This window comes from Phyllobates terribilis, unplaced genomic scaffold (assembly GCF_046119375.1).
Source record: "Phyllobates terribilis strain yellow unplaced genomic scaffold, ASM4611937v1 Scaffold_1__5_contigs__length_1240528914, whole genome shotgun sequence".
Lineage (NCBI taxonomy): Eukaryota > Metazoa > Chordata > Amphibia > Anura > Dendrobatidae > Phyllobates > Phyllobates terribilis.
In genome coordinates, this window is record NW_027362761.1 from 329,045,724 (window position 1) to 329,064,275 (window position 18,552).

An 18,552-nucleotide genomic window follows, 5' to 3' on the forward strand; every position below is an offset into this window, starting at 1 on the left:
CCCTGCCAGATCAAAAAGATGTCATCGATATACCACGCCCAGGGGTCATTATTCTGTATGGATGAATATGTGGGTCCTATTATATTCTACAGAAAGCTATGTGGGGCGATTATACTTTTTGGAGGACTATTGGGGCCCATTGTTCTGTATGGAGGACTATGTGTGGCCCATTGTTCTGTATGGAGGACTGTGTGAAGCCCATTATACTGTATACTGGTTGGCCCCCGACTTTGTCCAGGTTCATTTTGGCCCTCTGAGTGTTTGAGTCTGACATCCCTGACATACATGATTATTTGAAAGTTTACATATTCAGTAGTATATTTTAAATAGTAAAAAATATATATATTCTTTTGAAATAGTAGAAAAACAGATGACTTTTTAACTGACCTGTTTTCCATGGACTTCAACATTAAAAAAACAGATCCAGTTAAAATCAACTTTTTTTCAGGTGGACAAAAATGTTTGGCTGCACAAATTTTTGTTCATGAATTGCTGCTGGATCAGTCCAAAAGGATGATTACTACACATGTGAACTCAGCCTGAGATGAGTCTCAAACATTGAGTCACCGAAGTTTGGCGGTGCATTCACTCCCCACAGAGTCCACGACCCTTCCTGGAACAGGATGTCACCAGCTGGCAGCACTCCAGTTACTCACTAGATTCTTCAATCGCTGCCCCCTCTGATGACAGTGATAGATGCTGTGGCAGATGTGAGTGCAGTGCCAACTTTCTGCTTCTGTCTCCGCCGCTGTAGCTTCTGGTAAAGGAGTCTTGGCAAGGGGTGGAGATAGAAGTACTGAGTGACATCAGCGCTACCTCACAGCTTCTAGCACCACCCTCAAATGACTTGTCATCAAGGGTCATCATTGCTTCTATCATCCCCCCGATGATGACTCATTTGAGGGTGATGCTAGAAGCTGTGGGGCGGTGCTGGTGTCACTCAATATTTCTATCTCCGCCCCCTGATGACATCTTCTTTCACAGAAGCTACTGCTTCTGGACACAGTGGTGGACACAGAAGCAGAGTGCCCATGCTGCACTCTCATGTGCCACAGCATCCATCACCCAGGATCCAGGACATCTTCAGAGGGGGCAACAATGCAAGAAACTAGTGAGTAACTGCAGCGCTGCACCCTGGTGATGTCTTGTTCCAGGAGGGATGATGAGGCTGCGGGGAGTGAGTGCAGCCCCAGCCTTTTGTGGCTACACGCTTGAGACTCCTCTCAAATGAAACGTCACATGAAGTACAGAAAAAAAAACACATTTAGAGATCAGGTGGATAGGGAAAAGTGCAGAGTTTGTGTAATAAAGCTCATTACAAAAGTGGTTCGGGAGTAAAGATAAATAGTTAGAAAATACATTTTAGGTGTCGGACCACCCCTTTGATCTTATAAGGACAGAACCATAAATTTATAGACTTTAGCCTCATGCTATTGTAAATTTATGTCATGGGGTTAAAGCTCCTGAAATCTAGCAGAAGCAGGTCAGTTGCTTGGCTCTTAGACACAGCTGTGGAATCTGAGGAGAAGACTGAAGTAGTTTATGCCTTTTTTGTTTTCCCTTACAGCTCAATGAGTGAAATGTAGTGTACAGATCCATTGACATTACTGAAGCTTTTATAGGCCTTAGCGGTCACAGGATCGCAAGATGTCTGGCAACATGGCCAAGAAATTGGGTCCAAGCTGACTCAGATCAGCTTTGCTAGCAACTTATGTCACTATACACTGTGTTCCAAATTATTATGCAAATAATATTTTCTCAGATTTTCCCAAATTACCTATATGAATTGCAGTCATTGTAATTTTCCAGTCAAATAACTATTAGAGTACAATTGAAAGGTTTTTGTACAAACTGCCTATGATAACAGTATATTTTTAGAAAAATAAAAAACTCAAACTGCCCCATCTCATGCTGCACATAACACATCTGCATCTCTGGCTGCTATGTGCATAAAAGGGGACAAACTTATGGTGTGGCACCCATGCTCCCCTGACCTCATCCCCATTGAGAACCTCTGGAGCATCATCAAAAGGAGTGTCTATGATGGCGGGAGGCAGTTCACATCTAAGCAACAGATCTGGGAGGGTATTCTGTCCTCATGCAAAACAATTGAAGCAGAAACCATCCAAAACCTTACAAATTCAATGGATGAGAGAGTTCAGAAGCTCCTTTCGAACAAGGGGTCCTATGTGCAAATGTAACATCACCTAAAATAAAGTTTTGAGTTGAAAACTGTTTAATTTCAGTTTGTAATAACCTGCTAATGCTTATAATTTCAAAAATGACCATTTTTTTGTTCTTTATTAAAATAAAAAGGTTGAAAACTCTGCTGTGTATAATAATTTGGAACATGAATTTTGAGTGCAGTTTGAGTTTTTTATTTTTTTAAAAATATACTGTTATCATAGGCAGTTTGTACTCTAATAGTTATTTGACTGGAAAATTACAATGACTGCAATTCATATAGGTAATTTGGGAAAATCTGAGAAAATATTATTTGCATAATAATTTGGAACACAGTGTAGTGTCCTGTTTTTCAATGTAACTAAGGCTCTTATGGAAGACCTAGTTACAGTGGAAAAGAATAAACAAAAAATCAAAAATATAGTTCATCCCACTGAACGCCCATACTCCTTCCCCATGGGCAGAACACTACTCAGACAACATATGTTGAGGGTATCACATTCCGGTAAGATTTCATTGGGTCACCAGTAGTTAACAGCATATATTACATTACCAGCAAGGACACAAGATGTTGCAAGTGACAGAGTCTCACCCTTCTGCTGGCTCACCAGGGATTAAAACCTCTGTGAAGAATTTTCCAAGGAAAAATGAATGAAAATCCTTCAAACAAAAATTGAAAGACTCTTGTCTGGCTACAAAAAGCATTTCTAAGCTGTAATACTTTTAAAAGGGGGTTCTACTAGGTACTAACCATGCAGGGTGCCCAAACTTTTGCATCGTCCCATTTTCTTTTTTGTAATTTTTAAAATGTAAAAGATGAAAATATATATATATATATTTGTTTGCCCAAAATTCAGAGGAAATGTGTCATCTTGAACTTTAGGCCTTTTAGAGATCATTTAATTTTCAACTTGCTGAACTGTTCACAATAACAGTAATTTTGACCAGGGGCGACCAAACTTTTACATGCCACTGTACCTATGAGGGTGAGAAATAAACATATCCTAAGCCTGGTTGCTATAAAAAAACTGAATTCATCATCTTTCCCCCACCTCACCCCCATCTGACCTATCCATCAAAGTTAATGGCCGTCCGCTCTCCCCAGTCCCACAAGCTCGCTGCCTCGGGGTAACCCTGGACTCTGATCTCTCCTTCAAACTACATATCCAAACCCTTTCCACTTCCTGCCGACTACAACTCAAAAATATCTCCCGCATCCGCACATTCCACAGCAAAAACTCTGCAAAAACACTAGTGCATGCCCTCATCATCTCCAGCCTCGAATACTGCAACCTCCGGCTCTGTGGCCTCCCTTCTAACACTCTCTCACCCCTCCAATCTATCCTAAACTCTGCGGCCTGATTACTCCATCTGTCCCCCCCACTATTCCCCGGCATCTCCCCTCTGTCAATACCTTCACTGGCTCCCCATTGCCCAGAGACTCAAGTTCAAAACTCTAACCCTGGCATACAAAGTCATCCACAACCTGTCTCCCCCATATATCTGTGACCTAGTCTCCCGGTACTTACCTGCACGCAACCTCCGATTCTCACAAGATCTCCTTCCCTACTCCCCTCTTATCTCCTCTTCCCCAAATTGCATACAAGATTTCTCCCGTGCATCCCCCCTACTCTGGAACTCTCTACCCCAACCTATCAGACTCTCGCCTACCGTGTAAACCTTCAAAAGGAACCTGAAGACCCACCTCTTCTGACAAGCTTACAACCTGCAGTAACCACTGCTCTACCATATCGCTGCACGACCAACCAGCTCTACCCTCACCTACTGTATCCTCATGCATCCCTTGTAGATTGTGAGCCCTCGCGGGCAGGGTCCTCTCTCCTCTTGTACCAGTCGCTGACTCATTTTGTTAAGATTACTGTAAGTGTTTTTGCTATGTATACCCGCTTTTTCACATGTAAAGCGCCATGGAATAAATGATGCTATAATAATAATAAAATAATAATAATGTTGAATTTTTCTTTCTGTTTTAACTTTATATAAATTAAATTTTTAGGATAGCTTCAGTATAAGAACTGCTTTTTCAGATTAAGCCCTTGGGATGTCATAAATGTAATGCCTTGCTCGGTACTATTTTCTGTTAGATACTGTAGAGATCGTTTATTCCGCATCCAGACCTTGCACGGCCATGTCCTGTATATTACATGGTTGGCTATTCATTTAAATATTACTTAGCCCTGCAACATTCCTCAGTGATTACAGGTTCATTTCTCTTGATAAGACTTCTAAAAGTAGAAATTCAATCATTAGAAATTACATGAAAACTCACCTACTTTGACCATACGTACCTAATAAACTACGAAAGAACTAGGAGATATGACATTATATGCTTCCTTTATTCTGTACCCATCTTGTATTAAATTTCAGTACATAGCTTCTATTTAATTTGTCTAACAAAGTCACATTACATTGTGAGCTGCATCTATATGGAGAATTAAAAATGCCTACTATTATGATTCTGTAATTTTCAGAATTCAAAAATCATTTACCTTGTCAGTCTGATATTGTACTTCCAGTTAAATTTTACAGTTATGTTGCCCCCCATAGCAATGTTAGTATACCTTAGAGACTAATTATTTACAAAATGTCAGCAGTAAATTTGTGTATCTTGTCATACTATTACAACTGTCATGATACAACATAACTGATAACAATGAGGTATGTCAAGGAGATGTATGCCCCTTATAATGTGATGCAGTATGTGCTCATGCTTGCAATAATCTCACAAGACCTGTTATCCACCAAATAAAAAACCTAGTGTATATCAACATTACCTTGCTCCATTATGGATAGTACTAACAGACATTTTACCTATTATTCTAATTTTATTATTTACTGTTTTATATTTAAATAACAAGTAAAATTACTGTTACGTATGTCATGTTCTTGTAAAATGACTGTAGCATGCTTTTGTAATTGATCCTTGAAACAAGTCCTTAACATCAAAGCCAACATTTCATCACACCTCTTTCCAGTTCCTCTTTTAAAAAAAAAAAAAAAAAAATTCACATCTCCTGAGATTAAAGAGAATCTGTTAGCAGGATTTAGCAATATAAAGTCAATTAATAACCATAATGGCGCTGTTTTACTGATTAAATTTACATTTTTAGTGAAGGAATCCGATCTGTGGTTCTTGTTTAAGCAGGGTTGGAAGTTTTCTTCTAATGATATTTCAGTACTTAAGGGGCGGAATTTGAGTAGGGTCTTCTTTTCCTTACCCGGCCCCTCCGCCTGCCTCCAATGTTTCAATGGCAGATCACTGATTTTTCAGTGACCTGCCTCTTGTTTGAAATTTTGCACTGCTGCCTTCAGTGGCTTTAACAGTTCTCAACAATATTTTTAAAGTAGTGTTCTGAAAATTTTTAAGAAAAAAATGTAAAAGTGAATTGCCTCCTTCAGACACTACGTCTGTCAGGGGATACCGTGACAGAGAGGGGATAGAAAAAAACTGAACTGATGAACCCTAGCAATGACAGGGCAAACAAAACCTGTACTGTTTAGTACGATGGTGAAGCAGTTCAAACCAGTGTAGGAGTTCGAGTAGTAAGACGACCTCAATCTTCTGACCCCACTCTGTCGCGGTATCCCTGTGGCAACACCATTTTCAAAGGCATTTTCTGTGCTCATTGTTCATTGAGAGAAGCTGGAATAGCATGATGAAGAGATGGTTGTCAGTACTTAACCACAAGTATGCAAATTGCATATGAGCTGTCATCTGATGACTGCTCAGACTGGCAAATAGAAGATTCCTATCAATATGTATATTATACATTTTAGGATTTAGCATGATACAGTGCTTGATTATTTTCTTCAGAAGCTGAAACTTCAAAATCTTCATAGTGGTCCATTTTTCTAACATCTCAAAATCCCTTGCATAGGCATAGAGTTAAAAGTTAGAATTTTGACTGCATGCAACAACCGCAAGAGTAAAATTAGGAGTTTGCTATATATTTTTTTAATTGAATTCAGGAAAAATTTTGAACATAATTTTTGTTGAGTTTAATTTTCTCTACTGATTTAAGGTAAAATAGGCACTGTAGGAAAGCAGCTGCTAAAGTCCTGGAAGGGAGGTATGTGTCACTGAACTGGCTAGCCTGGGGAAGTAAGTCCTGTGGATGAAAGGTTCCAGCAACTATTAGTTGCTGAGAAGTTCAGGATTTTGGGTCAGGGTGGGACCGGATTTTAGGTCAGGGTTTTAGGAGCGACGAGAAGAGCTTGGATGGGAATGGTCGCTCCCATAGCTCTAGCCCGGACTTTTTAGGTCCTATTTAAGGCAGCTGAGCTGTCTCAGAGCTGTCTATGTGCATGCGGAGGAAAACCCTCTTGTATTGGACAGACTTGGCCACTGTCTGAAAGAGCTGGACTTTGATTTAATACGAGTGAGCCCGCCGCATTGCTGGACATTGACTGCCAGTGTATGGACTGTTTTCTTTTTTATAACCTTTGTGCAGATTAAGGCTGTTTTCTTTTGAGTACTGTGGAAGTTTATGGAGACAATAAAACTTGCCTTGTTGGACCAGAGACATTGCCTGTGTACACTAACGGCTGCCAAACAGCGTGTATCCCTACAGCATGCTGATTTCAAAATTGCGGTTAGTTTTCTTCTATCACGTCAGTTTTTTTCTGTACATTCTTCTAATGCGATTATGAACAAAATAACTTTAAATAAATATTACATTTGGGTTAGTTCTTGAATTATTTCCCATTGTATATATATTTTGTATGGTTTCGGAGACAAAGGAAGGGTATCTTGTAGCTTAAAAAGTTATTGTGATAAAGAAAAACTTTGGTCACTTTTGGATTCAGAAGTCAAAAAAAAGTATTAGATCTAACTCAACGAAAATTGTGTTCCCCAGTGACTGTGTTTAATGCATAAATAATATACTGGACACTATTAGGCTCCTTCTAGTGAAGGCAAAGGGCAACCAAAATGTTATTATTTAACTTTAATGTCTATACAGGAGATTCAATGTTCCAAAACAAGAGAGCTCCAACCTTTATAATTATTGTGTAAAGAATAGATATGCAATTTTCTTTTATAATTTGCTTTACAGTTTCTCAAAATTGTCATTATGTTCTTCTTTTAGTAAAATATATCTTGGAAATAACAAGAGCATGAAACCTGTACAGTTCACATAGTGGAGATTTGTCTCAGTAGTGTGCAGTAAAGGCAACTCTCTTAAACAGGATGACAGGATACAGGCTTTAATGTGTTTCATGCATTGAATACAGTAAATACTTAGTCTCCTGCCAATAAGCCATAATGATAGAACTCTTCAAGACTTCTGCTTATTATCTAGTTACTAGTGATGAGCTAGCACTAAAATGCTCGGGTACTCATTACTCGGGTCGAGCAAATTGGAATGCTCGAGTGCTCGGTCCAAGTAACAAGCGCAATGTAAGTCTATGGGAAACTTAAGCATTTTTCTGGTGCCCCCCCCCCCTCCCCGGCAGTCTGCAGATGGCCTAAAAATTGTCCAAATCTATGCGAACAGTGCTAAAATGACAAGGGAACAGCATGGGGAAGACCCCTGAAAGCATTTCTGACTCCCAGGTCAATGCTGTTTAACAATGTTGCCAGAGGTATTACGCCACTTTTACTGACTCACAATAAAACATACAAAAACGAACATCCTTTCCAGAGTAATGACTTGTATATAAGGCAAAATAAATAACCAAAAACAAAAATGCTCCTCCATACCTTGGGCTATGTTTACACGTAGCGTTTTTGATGTGTTTTTTCACTTATGTGTAGCACCCTGAGGATTCGGCTGCTACAGGGGTATTGCACCTCAACCCAGAGGTGTGGTATTCCACTCCCGGGTAAGGATGGAGTGTGGAACGGAGCTCAGAAAGCTGCATGCACTACACACATCCCATTTCCGAGGAACAGACCAACGGTACTCCCACTTAGAAATGTGCAGGTACGACCGAGTCTGTTCCTGGCTGGAGTGGGAGGGGGGTGGTACATCCCAGTAGTGTAGGGGCAGATAGGGGGAGCAGCCTGGGTAAAGTTAGGAGCTCATTGGGTGCTGGTCACCTGAGCTCACACATAGAGGGAGTATTTAAGGTGGGCACCAACTAAGATCAGGGTCAGTCAGCCAGTCTTTGCAGAGAAGCCAGAGGAGAGGAAGAGAACAGAAGAGCAGAGCAGCCCAGAGAGAGAGAGGAGAAGAAAGAGAGACCCAGAGGGAGAAACAAAAAGGAACTCTGAGAACCCATATACAAACCTGGGGTGAAGAGTTGGCAAAAGGGTACCGGATCCCAAACTGGTGGGGGCTAAAGCACACCTCAGCCAGAGACCGGAGGCCGTGGGCAGCATCTGCCACGGCCACCCACCACATCCACCCTGAAGGCAAACCACGTGTAGGGTCAGGGAACCCAAGGCCAAGGGTCGCCCAACAGAAGGCCCGAGGGAGCTGGACTTAGGTGGATCCCTGGTGGGGACGGCCAGAAGAAAGGACAAGAAGGAGGGCTCAGGGACACGCTCCGGACTTGCTTGGGGGTTGGCTGAATCCAGGACCTGGTGGACGCAGCACGGCTCGGGTGGTCACTCAAGGCCGGAGTGACCGGAACATCTGCAGTAAGTAAACACCCTGAACTGCACAACCCGACTCTGTCTTTACTTATCATCTACGCTGCACCACCACAACCCCCATCCTCTGCACCTGACCCCCTGAGGCCATACCCCTCCCGTTGGGGGTTATACTATCTAAAGCTGCACCAACACCATCAGCCTCAGCGGACCCTGCTGCAGCGGCGGCCGTAGTGACCGCAATCCAACGGGTGGCGTAGTCGACATAACGAACTTTATAACATCTGTAGGACTGCCACATACTCTGAGCTTGACACCCTGGGCACGGACCGGGTCACAGCCACTCGGAGACTACAACCCCCATCTGATCCGGCTCCGGGTATTCCCCTAAAGAATATGGCCCAGGGGGCGCGTCAACTTTGGCGTAGTCGGCAGGATAACGTGCCCGCAACACCCGGGTACTGCGTGCCTGAAGAAAAGAACAAGTTTACCTCAAAAAGAAGTCTCCTGCCGGTTCCGGAGGGTCCCCGCCATCGGACTCCGTCACAGATCGATTCCCGCCGGTTGTCCGCCATTAACAGCTTTTTCCCGCCATCTGCAGAGTTTCCCGCCACTGGGAGACGATTCCCGCCATTTCCAAAGGTTTCCCGCCTTGTCAGAGCGGACGCCATTATGGGCGTGCCAGAGGGTGGCAAGAGGCCACCTCCCATCGTGGGCCAGGACCGAAAATGGCGCCAAAAGTGGAAACCGCCCCCACCAACAGAGACTGTGATGCTAGAGGTGTCTGTCAGCGTGAAAGAACTACCCCTGGAGCTGACAATCACCAAGTGGCCCCGGGACCGCCCTCGAAGTGGGAGGACTGAGAAGAAGAGAACAAAGATGGGTGTCGCCTGGAGCAGTCTGGAGAGAGCGCACCCGGAGACAAGACGTCTGGAGGAGAGTCCAGAAGAAGCTTACCCGGAGATGGAAGAAGAGCAGAGCAGCACCGGCCCGCTGGCCAGGAGCCTGCTGGAGACAACGGAAGGAGAGCAGAGCAGCACCGACCCGTTGGTCAGGAGCCTGCTAGAAGCAACGACCCCACTAGGCTTAGTGGAGGTCCTGGCACAGCTCCCCCGAGATCGGGAGTGTGCACAGACTGCGCTGGAGGGCCTCGCACGGAGGATGGCCCGGGTACAGCGAGAGACGTTGGCGGAGTGGAGCCGTGAGATGGCCCAGCAGACAAGAACTCGTCAGCGGAGCACGCCACCCGAGACGAGGAGACAGACCGCCTCTGAGGATGGCGCAGGAGGACTGAAGGCCGGAGACGGCGCCGAGAAGGGAGCCGAACGAAAGGAGGCAGGTAAAGGGGACGTCTCTACCCCAAACCGGGAAACCGCGCACCTGCCCCAGCTCCCCGTCGCAGAGCCCGAAGTACCCCCTGCCGTGCCCGTAACCGCAACGTCACCGCCACAGACTAGGCCTCAACCGGAAGCCGCAGCCGCGACCCCTGTGACGTCACACGCCTCGACCCCGAGCGTGACCAAGCAGGAAGTACCACCAGCCTGGTCGCAGGGCCTAGTACCCCCGGGCGCCGCAATACCAACAGCGCCCCCTACCTCCGCGGAGCCACCGGCCTGGTCGCAGGGCCAAGTAGCCCAGGGCGCCGCCGTCCTTACGGTGCCCTTCACTTTCCAGGCGCCCCAGGCCTGGCCGCAAGGCCTGGGCAACCCGGGCGCCACCACCACCGCGCCCATAAAACCAAGAGTGCCGCACCTGGGTGAAAATCTATTTGCCCAGCATACGTGCCCGAACGGGTCTGAAACTGAAACCAACCAAAAAGAAGGAGCAGGAGGACGCCGTCGTTGAGTACAGTAGTATAGAGACTGTATATAGTTGCCCGTCGGGGCACAGTGAACCGTTGCTGCTAATATAGTCCCCGTTGGGACCAGAGAATTGAACTGTTAACCCGTGTGTCCCTATTCCCACTGACCGAGGACTGAGAACGGTCAATCCTTCCTAATACCTGGCCGAGGACTGAGAGCGGCCATATCCCCTTGTATATAGTTGCGCTTCCTAACGCGCCCCCTACCGGTTTTATAGGAAGACCATTTTTCTAGAGAAACTGTTGCACTTTTCCCGGGCACACGTTGCACAGTGTCCGGAGGAGGAGCTAGAAGACGAGAATGTTATTTATGAAAAAAAGTTTTATTGCTGATATATATGTTTTATATGTTTTATTATGTTGTTTATGAAAAAAAAAAAAAAATTGTATGTTTGGATGATGTTTTATATCTTACAGCCCGAGGACGTGCTGTGATTTACCAGGGGGGAATGTAGCACCCTGAGGATTCGGCTGCTACAGGGGTATTGCACCTCAACCCAGAGGTGTGGTATTCCACTCCCGGGTAAGGATGGAGTGTGGAACGGAGCTCAGAAAGCTGCATGCACTACACACATCCCATTTCCGAGGAACAGACCAACGGTACTCCCACTTAGAAATGTGCAGGTACGACCGAGTCTGTTCCTGGCTGGAGTGGGAGGGGGGTGGTACATCCCAGTAGTGTAGGGGCAGATAGGGGGAGCAGCCTGGGTAAAGTTAGGAGCTCATTGGGTGCTGGTCACCTGAGCTCACACATAGAGGGAGTATTTAAGGTGGGCACCAACTAAGATCAGGGTCAGTCAGCCAGTCTTTGCAGAGAAGCCAGAGGAGAGGAAGAGAACAGAAGAGCAGAGCAGCCCAGAGAGAGAGAGGAGAAGAAAGAGAGACCCAGAGGGAGAAACAAAAAGGAACTCTGAGAACCCATATACAAACCTGGGGTGAAGAGTTGGCAAAAGGGTACCGGATCCCAAACTGGTGGGGGCTAAAGCACACCTCAGCCAGAGACCGGAGGCCGTGGGCAGCATCTGCCACGGCCACCCACCACATCCACCCTGAAGGCAAACCACGTGTAGGGTCAGGGAACCCAAGGCCAAGGGTCGCCCAACAGAAGGCCCGAGGGAGCTGGACTTAGGTGGATCCCTGGTGGGGACGGCCAGAAGAAAGGACAAGAAGGAGGGCTCAGGGACACGCTCCGGACTTGCTTGGGGGTTGGCTGAATCCAGGACCTGGTGGACGCAGCACGGCTCGGGTGGTCACTCAAGGCCGGAGTGACCGGAACATCTGCAGTAAGTAAACACCCTGAACTGCACAACCCGACTCTGTCTTTACTTATCATCTACGCTGCACCACCACAACCCCCATCCTCTGCACCTGACCCCCTGAGGCCATACCCCTCCCGTTGGGGGTTATACTATCTAAAGCTGCACCAACACCATCAGCCTCAGCGGACCCTGCTGCAGCGGCAGCCGTAGTGACCGCAATCCAACGGGTGGCGTAGTCGACATAACGAACTTTATAACATCTGTAGGACTGCCACATACTCTGAGCTTGACACCCTGGGCACGGACCGGGTCACAGCCACTCGGAGACTACAACCCCCATCTGATCCGGCTCCGGGTATTCCCCTAAAGAATATGGCCCAGGGGGCGCGTCATATGCACTGCTTTCAACTGTGACAAATGTATTCACCAGGAAATGTAATTTACAACCTTATCTGGCCATGTGTGTGTGAGACATAGTCAGACACATCCTGTTTCATTTATGAAGGAGGGACTATTCTTAAAGGGTCATCAGTAGGCTATGCTTTGTTGTTCCCATTTGTCCTATACTGTAAATGAGTATGCAGTGATTGCAAGGGCTGCCAAAAATTTGGATGCACCCCAATACCCCTTTAAAGAGACATAGACGAGGGTCTCAGTAAAACAAAGGTTCCCATTAAAAAGGAGTGGGTCTCCAACAATGATAATGCCCATGCAGTGACTACAAGGGCTGCCAAAATTTAGGAAGAAACCCACTAACAATTGAAACACACATAGAGCTGGGCCACAGTAACAACATGTTCCCATTAGAAAGGAGATGGTCTGCTATACAGTTATAGGGCATTCAGTGAGTCCAACGGCTGCCAACATTTAGGAAAAACCCAGCTAACAATTTAAAGACACATAGAGCTGAGCCACAGTAACAACATGTTCACATTAGAAAGGAGAGGATCTGCTATACTGGTATAGGATATGCAGTGAGTCCAACGGCTGCCAAAATTTAGGAAAAACCCCACTAACAATTTAAAGACACATAGAGCTGGGACACAGTAATGACATGTTCACATTAGAAAGGAGAGAGCTTGCTATACAGTTATAGGGTACGCAGTGAGTCCAACGGCTGCCAAAATATAGGAAAAACATCACTAATAATTTAAAGGCACATAGAACTTGGCCACAGTAACGACATGTTCTCATTAAAAAGGAGTGGGTCTCCCATACTGTTTGCCTATGCAGTGAATGCAACGGCTGCCAAAAATTTGGAGGAACTCCAATGTCCCTTGGAAGAGACGCAGAGGTCGGTGGGCCTCCTGAAAACAATGTTCTCATTATTAGGAAGTTGGTCTCCCATACTGTTTGCCTATGCTGTGTATGCAACAGCTGCCAAAAATTTTGAGGTACTCCAATGTCCCTTGCAAGAGATGTAGAGGTCGGAGGGCCCCCTGAAAACAGTGTTCCCATTATTAGGAAGTGGGTCTCCCATACTGTTTGCCTATGCAGTGAATGCAACGGCTGCCAAAAATTTGGAGGAACTCCAATGTCCCTTGCAAGAGACATAGAGGTCGCAGGGCCTCCTGAAAACAATGTTCCCATTATTAGGAAGTCGGTCTCCCATACTGTTTGCCTATGCAGTGAATGCAATGGCTGCCAAAAATTTGGAGGAACTCCAATGTCCCTTGCAAGAGACATAGAGGTCGCAGGGCCTCCTGAAAACAATGTTCCCATTATTAGGAAGTCGGTCTCCCATACTGTTTGCCTATGCAGTGAATGCAATGGCTGCCTAAAATTTGGAGGACCTCCAATGTCCCTTGCAAGAGACATAGATATGGTGACATGGTAGATATGGTGGTGATATGGTGGTGGAGGATGAGGATGAGGAGAAGGAGAAGGACAAGAGCAAATAGTCAAAATCAGGAAGCGTATACCCATGTCTGGGTGTGAAGATAGAGGTGCATGGTAATAGAGTTAGACCTCTCAAAAAAAAGACACTGTATTTGAGTTTATGTTACACTGCTATCATTCGGTGGTGTTGATAAGTCTGGCCCAATCCCGCCCTTGTTCATTTTGATAAGAACCAGCCTGTCAGCATTTTCAGTTGACAGGCGGATGCGCCTATTGGTTATAATTCCACCAGCGGCACTAAAGACTCGCTCTGACAAAACACTAGCAGTAGAGCAGGCCAGAACCTCCAAGGCGTAGCCAGTTCATGCCACGTGCATGCGTGCCTCAGGGCCTGTGCGATGGGAGGGTCTGAGAAAACTGTACCATAATTTTGACAGTGTTCCCCTGCCTCTGATGGATTGCTTTTGTGGCTATCTCACCTTTACTCCTTGGTTGTCGAACGAACTGTGACCTCTGCCGCCAGCGTTTTCAGATAAGAATTTTGCTAATAATTCTGCAACAAGGGCCTTCCCTTACTGCCCCATTTTATTAGGCCTGTCTGGCATGGTATTAAGAGACAGAAAGTTCTCCTTGTAGCATGGGTCTAGAAGTGTCACCAACCAGTAATGACTGTCACTCAAAATTTGGACAACACGAGGGTTATGGGAAAGGCAGCGTAACATAAACTCAGCCATGTGTGACAGACTGCTAACAGGCAAGACTTCCATGTACTCACCAAGAGTACGACTGATCATGCTCTCTTCCTCATCCTCCTCCTCCTCCTCCCTGTCCTCATCCCATCCACAATGAATAGACGGTATGATAGTTGTGCAGGTAGTACCATCTATAGTGCAGGAAACTAGCTTCTGTTCTTCCTCCTCCTCTTCGTCATTGTCACCCAATCCACGTTGGGATGAGATGAGGCTGGGCTTTGTGGAATGACCCTGTATGGTTCCTTGCTCCATCTCATCGTGCTTCGCCTGCAATGCATCCTCTTTGATTGTGAGCAGAGAGGGTTTCAGAAGACAGAGAAGCGGGATGGTGACTCTAATTATGACGTCGTTGCTGCTCACCATCTTGGTGGAGTCCTCAATGTTTTGGAGGATTGTACAGATGTCTGACATCCTTGTCCACTCCTGAGGTCTTATGTGTGGAGTCTGAACTGAATACCGACGGCCTTGTTGATGCTGGTAGTCAACAACTGCCCTCTTCTGCTCATAAATTCTTCCCAACATCTGCAATGTAGAGTTCCAATGCGTGGGTACATCGCACACCAGTTCGTGAGTTGGAAGCTGCAAATGCTGCTGAAGCACGACATGGGCGGCTTAAGCTGTAGCTGACTTTCTAAAATGGGCAAACACACGGCGTACTTTGACAAGCAGATCAGGCAGATTCAGGTAGGTTTTGAGAAACCGCTGAAACACGAGGTAAAGCAGATAGGCCAGGCATGGTACATGTTTGAGCTCTCCTCGCTTCAGAGGCCCCACCAGGTTCCGGCCATTGTCACACATGACCGTGCCTGGCTGTAGGGTCAGTGGTGTCAGCCACAGATCCGCCTGCTCTTTCAGAGCTGTCCACAAATCTTCAGCGTTGTGAGGTTTGTCACCTAAGCATATTAGCTTCAGCACAGCCTGTTGCCGCTTAGCCGAGGCAGTGCTGCAGTGCTTCCAACTTGTGATTGATGTGGTCATTTCGGAGATGGAGGCTGAAGAGGAGGAGGAGGAGGTGCAGGAGCTGTAGAATGTGGGGGCAGCACTTGTCCACGTGTCCGTGGTTAGGTGGTCTTTCCCGGTTGCTGCGTTGTTGAGGGCACGGCTAATGTTTTGGGACAAATGTTTGTGTAATGCAGGGACGGCACACCGGGAGAAATAGTGGTGGCTGGGGACTGAGTACCGAGGGACGGCCGCCGCCGTTAGGTTGCTGAAAGCCTAAAAGGCAACATTTCGAGCGCAAGCAGTCGCGAAATGTGGGAATTTAGTAGTATGGCCTATGGGGCGTTGGTTGCGTCGTTGTGCTTGCGTTCCAAAGACTGGGGTAGGGACAACTGAACGCTGCGCTGGGACAAGGACGTGCTTACTTTTGGTGCTAGTTTAGAGTGTGCATCGACAGGTGCAGGGTGAAAGGCATCTTTTCATGCGCCATGGACATGGGATTGACGTGCACACACAACAGTGGAAGAAGCAGTGGTGTCACCCGCAGACTGTTTCTGGACCCTGGGGTTCGGCCCACTTAGTCGGGTGCTTTGCTGCCGTTTGCCTGATCATGGTGGTGGTGGTCAGGCTGCTAGTTTTGCTACCCTGCTGATGCTGGCCTGGCAGGTGGTGCAAATGGCCCTTTTGGGGTTATCTGCAGAGTCTCTAAAAAACAACCAGGCTCGGGAAGACCTAACAGTTGTACTGGCAACATCCATCGTTTTGGCATTACGGGGATCGCTTTCCCGACTTGTGTCTGCGACCACCACACTGCTTCTTCCTGCCTGTTGTGGTGCTAAACCTCCCCCCCCTTTGTGCTGCTGTCGTTGCTCTACATGTCCCCCCACCAGGTTGGGTTAGTTACTACATCATCCACCACCTCATCTTCCACTTCCGCAACCTGGTCCTCCTCTTGACTTTCTGCAATTGTGTCCCATCATCATCAGCCACCTCTTTCGACAGTAATTGCACTTTCCCACCGTTGCCTTCATGTGACCGTGGCTGCTCTAATTTTTGGGCATCGCTACACGCGTTCTCCTCTTGACTCGCTTGAAGCTGGCTGGGAGAGAGGCCCGAATCTACAAATGGAAAAGTGAACTGCTCTTCTGAGTGTCCAAGTGTGGGATCAGTTGTCTCCGGGCACTCGGCATGGTGAGAGGAAGGAGGATCAAGGTGAAGAATATGCGGTCCAGACTCACGGCTACTGAGACTTGACCGTGTGGAAGACAGGGTGGTGGTGGTGGTGGCAAAGTGACTGGAGGCATTATCTGCTATCCAACCAACAACCTTTTGACACTGCTCTGGGTTCAATAGTGGTGTGCTGCGTCCCCTAGTAATTGGGACAGGAAGTTCAAGCGATAATATGTGGGTGTTTGTTGTGGCACAACTTCAGCTTGTCCACGGCCACGTCCTCGGCCTTGGCCTCTGCATGCACCATCACCATCACATCCACGTCCCTGTCCCTTGCCACGCACCTTGCCCATTGTAAATGGAGGACAATATTTTCCACGTTCACGAGAAATGTCTGATTTTGGAAAGCTGTTATATGTGATATATCTGACAGAGAACCCCTGTTTTAAATAGCAGGCCTGTAATTTACTAATACTATACTTCACAGAGACCTAGCGTGCATAACTTGACCAACACAGTGCAACAAAATGGAAGGCAGAAATGGCTGATTTTGGAATGCTGTAATATGTGATATATCTGACAGAGAACCACGGTTTTAAATAGCAGGCCTGTAGTTTACTAATACTATTCTTCACAGAGACCTATTGTGAATAGCTTGACCGACACACTGCAACGAAATGGAAGGCAGAAATGGCTGATTTTGGAATGCTGATATATGTGATATGTCTGACAGAGAACCACGGTTTTAAAAAGCAGGCCTGTAATTTACTAATACTATTCTTCACAGAGACCTAGTGAGAATAGCTTGACCAACACACTGCAACAGAATGGAAAAAGAAGCCAATATTTTCCACATGCAGTTCAAATTTCTGGATTTTTATTACTTAAATACGGAACAGATCTGGCTGTCTTCTGCATTGTTAACAAGCCAATGGAGCAGATAAATTGTGTACTCTGGATTGCTTTTTAAGCAAAAAAACAGGATTAGGTTTAAAAAAAATTGCCTTGGCCCCTGATATATGGGGTTATGACTACAAATATCCGTAAGAACAGCAGCAGCAGGAACGTGGTATGGACCCTCTTGCACTATATGCACTGCAGTCTGCCACATACACTGCCTGCCTGCCTAACTCCTGCTATTACCACTTAATATATGCAGTTGGATTAGTCCTCAGAAGGACTGTTAGATCAGATGGATATATTTATATGCTGTGGAATACTTTTGCTAACTATAAACAAGCAAATCTCTCCCTGATTCAGCAGCAGCTCTCCCTACTCTGCCTGGTTCCAGGGTAGACTGTGATGATCATAGCGGCGTCAGGTCTTATATAGACCTGATGATGCTGTGTGGCAAGCCAATCGCTGTAATGCCCACAGCCAACATATCAACGGCATTACAGTGCATGGCAAGCAATCCTTGCATGTTCATTGGCTCTCTAAAGAGTGCCAAACATGCAGGGCATGGACCCGAGTTCCCGCCTGAGCAACTCGGAAATACTCGCCGAGTACCAAGCAGTGGCGAGCACATTCACTCATCACTATTTTTTATCTATCTTAGCATGTAAATGACAGATGGAAAACAAACATTTAATTGGCACTCCCAATCCCAAATTTACTGTTCTTGGTTTACACTATTCTGGTTTAAACCCCAGAATCTTTATACAGCTGAATATATTGGTATATTAGTACCTGTTTTTTTGCCAGTCTCAAACTAAGGCTAGCTCACTATTGATAACATGTTTTCTCTGGCTAGTTTTTATTTCAATAAATCCAACAATCAGATCCTCTATATCAGTCCTGGGAAAACTCTGGCAGCTCCAGTCCGGCCTGAAACGGTGACTGATGGTCCGCACTATACCCTCCCTGCCTGACATCACTCTGCCACCCTCTGTCACCACTATCTGCATCATCGGGATGCAGACAGCAGTGAATACATTGGTGGAGGACGGGGCCGCAGGCTCCATCTTTCACCAATCAGCGTATGAGACAGCA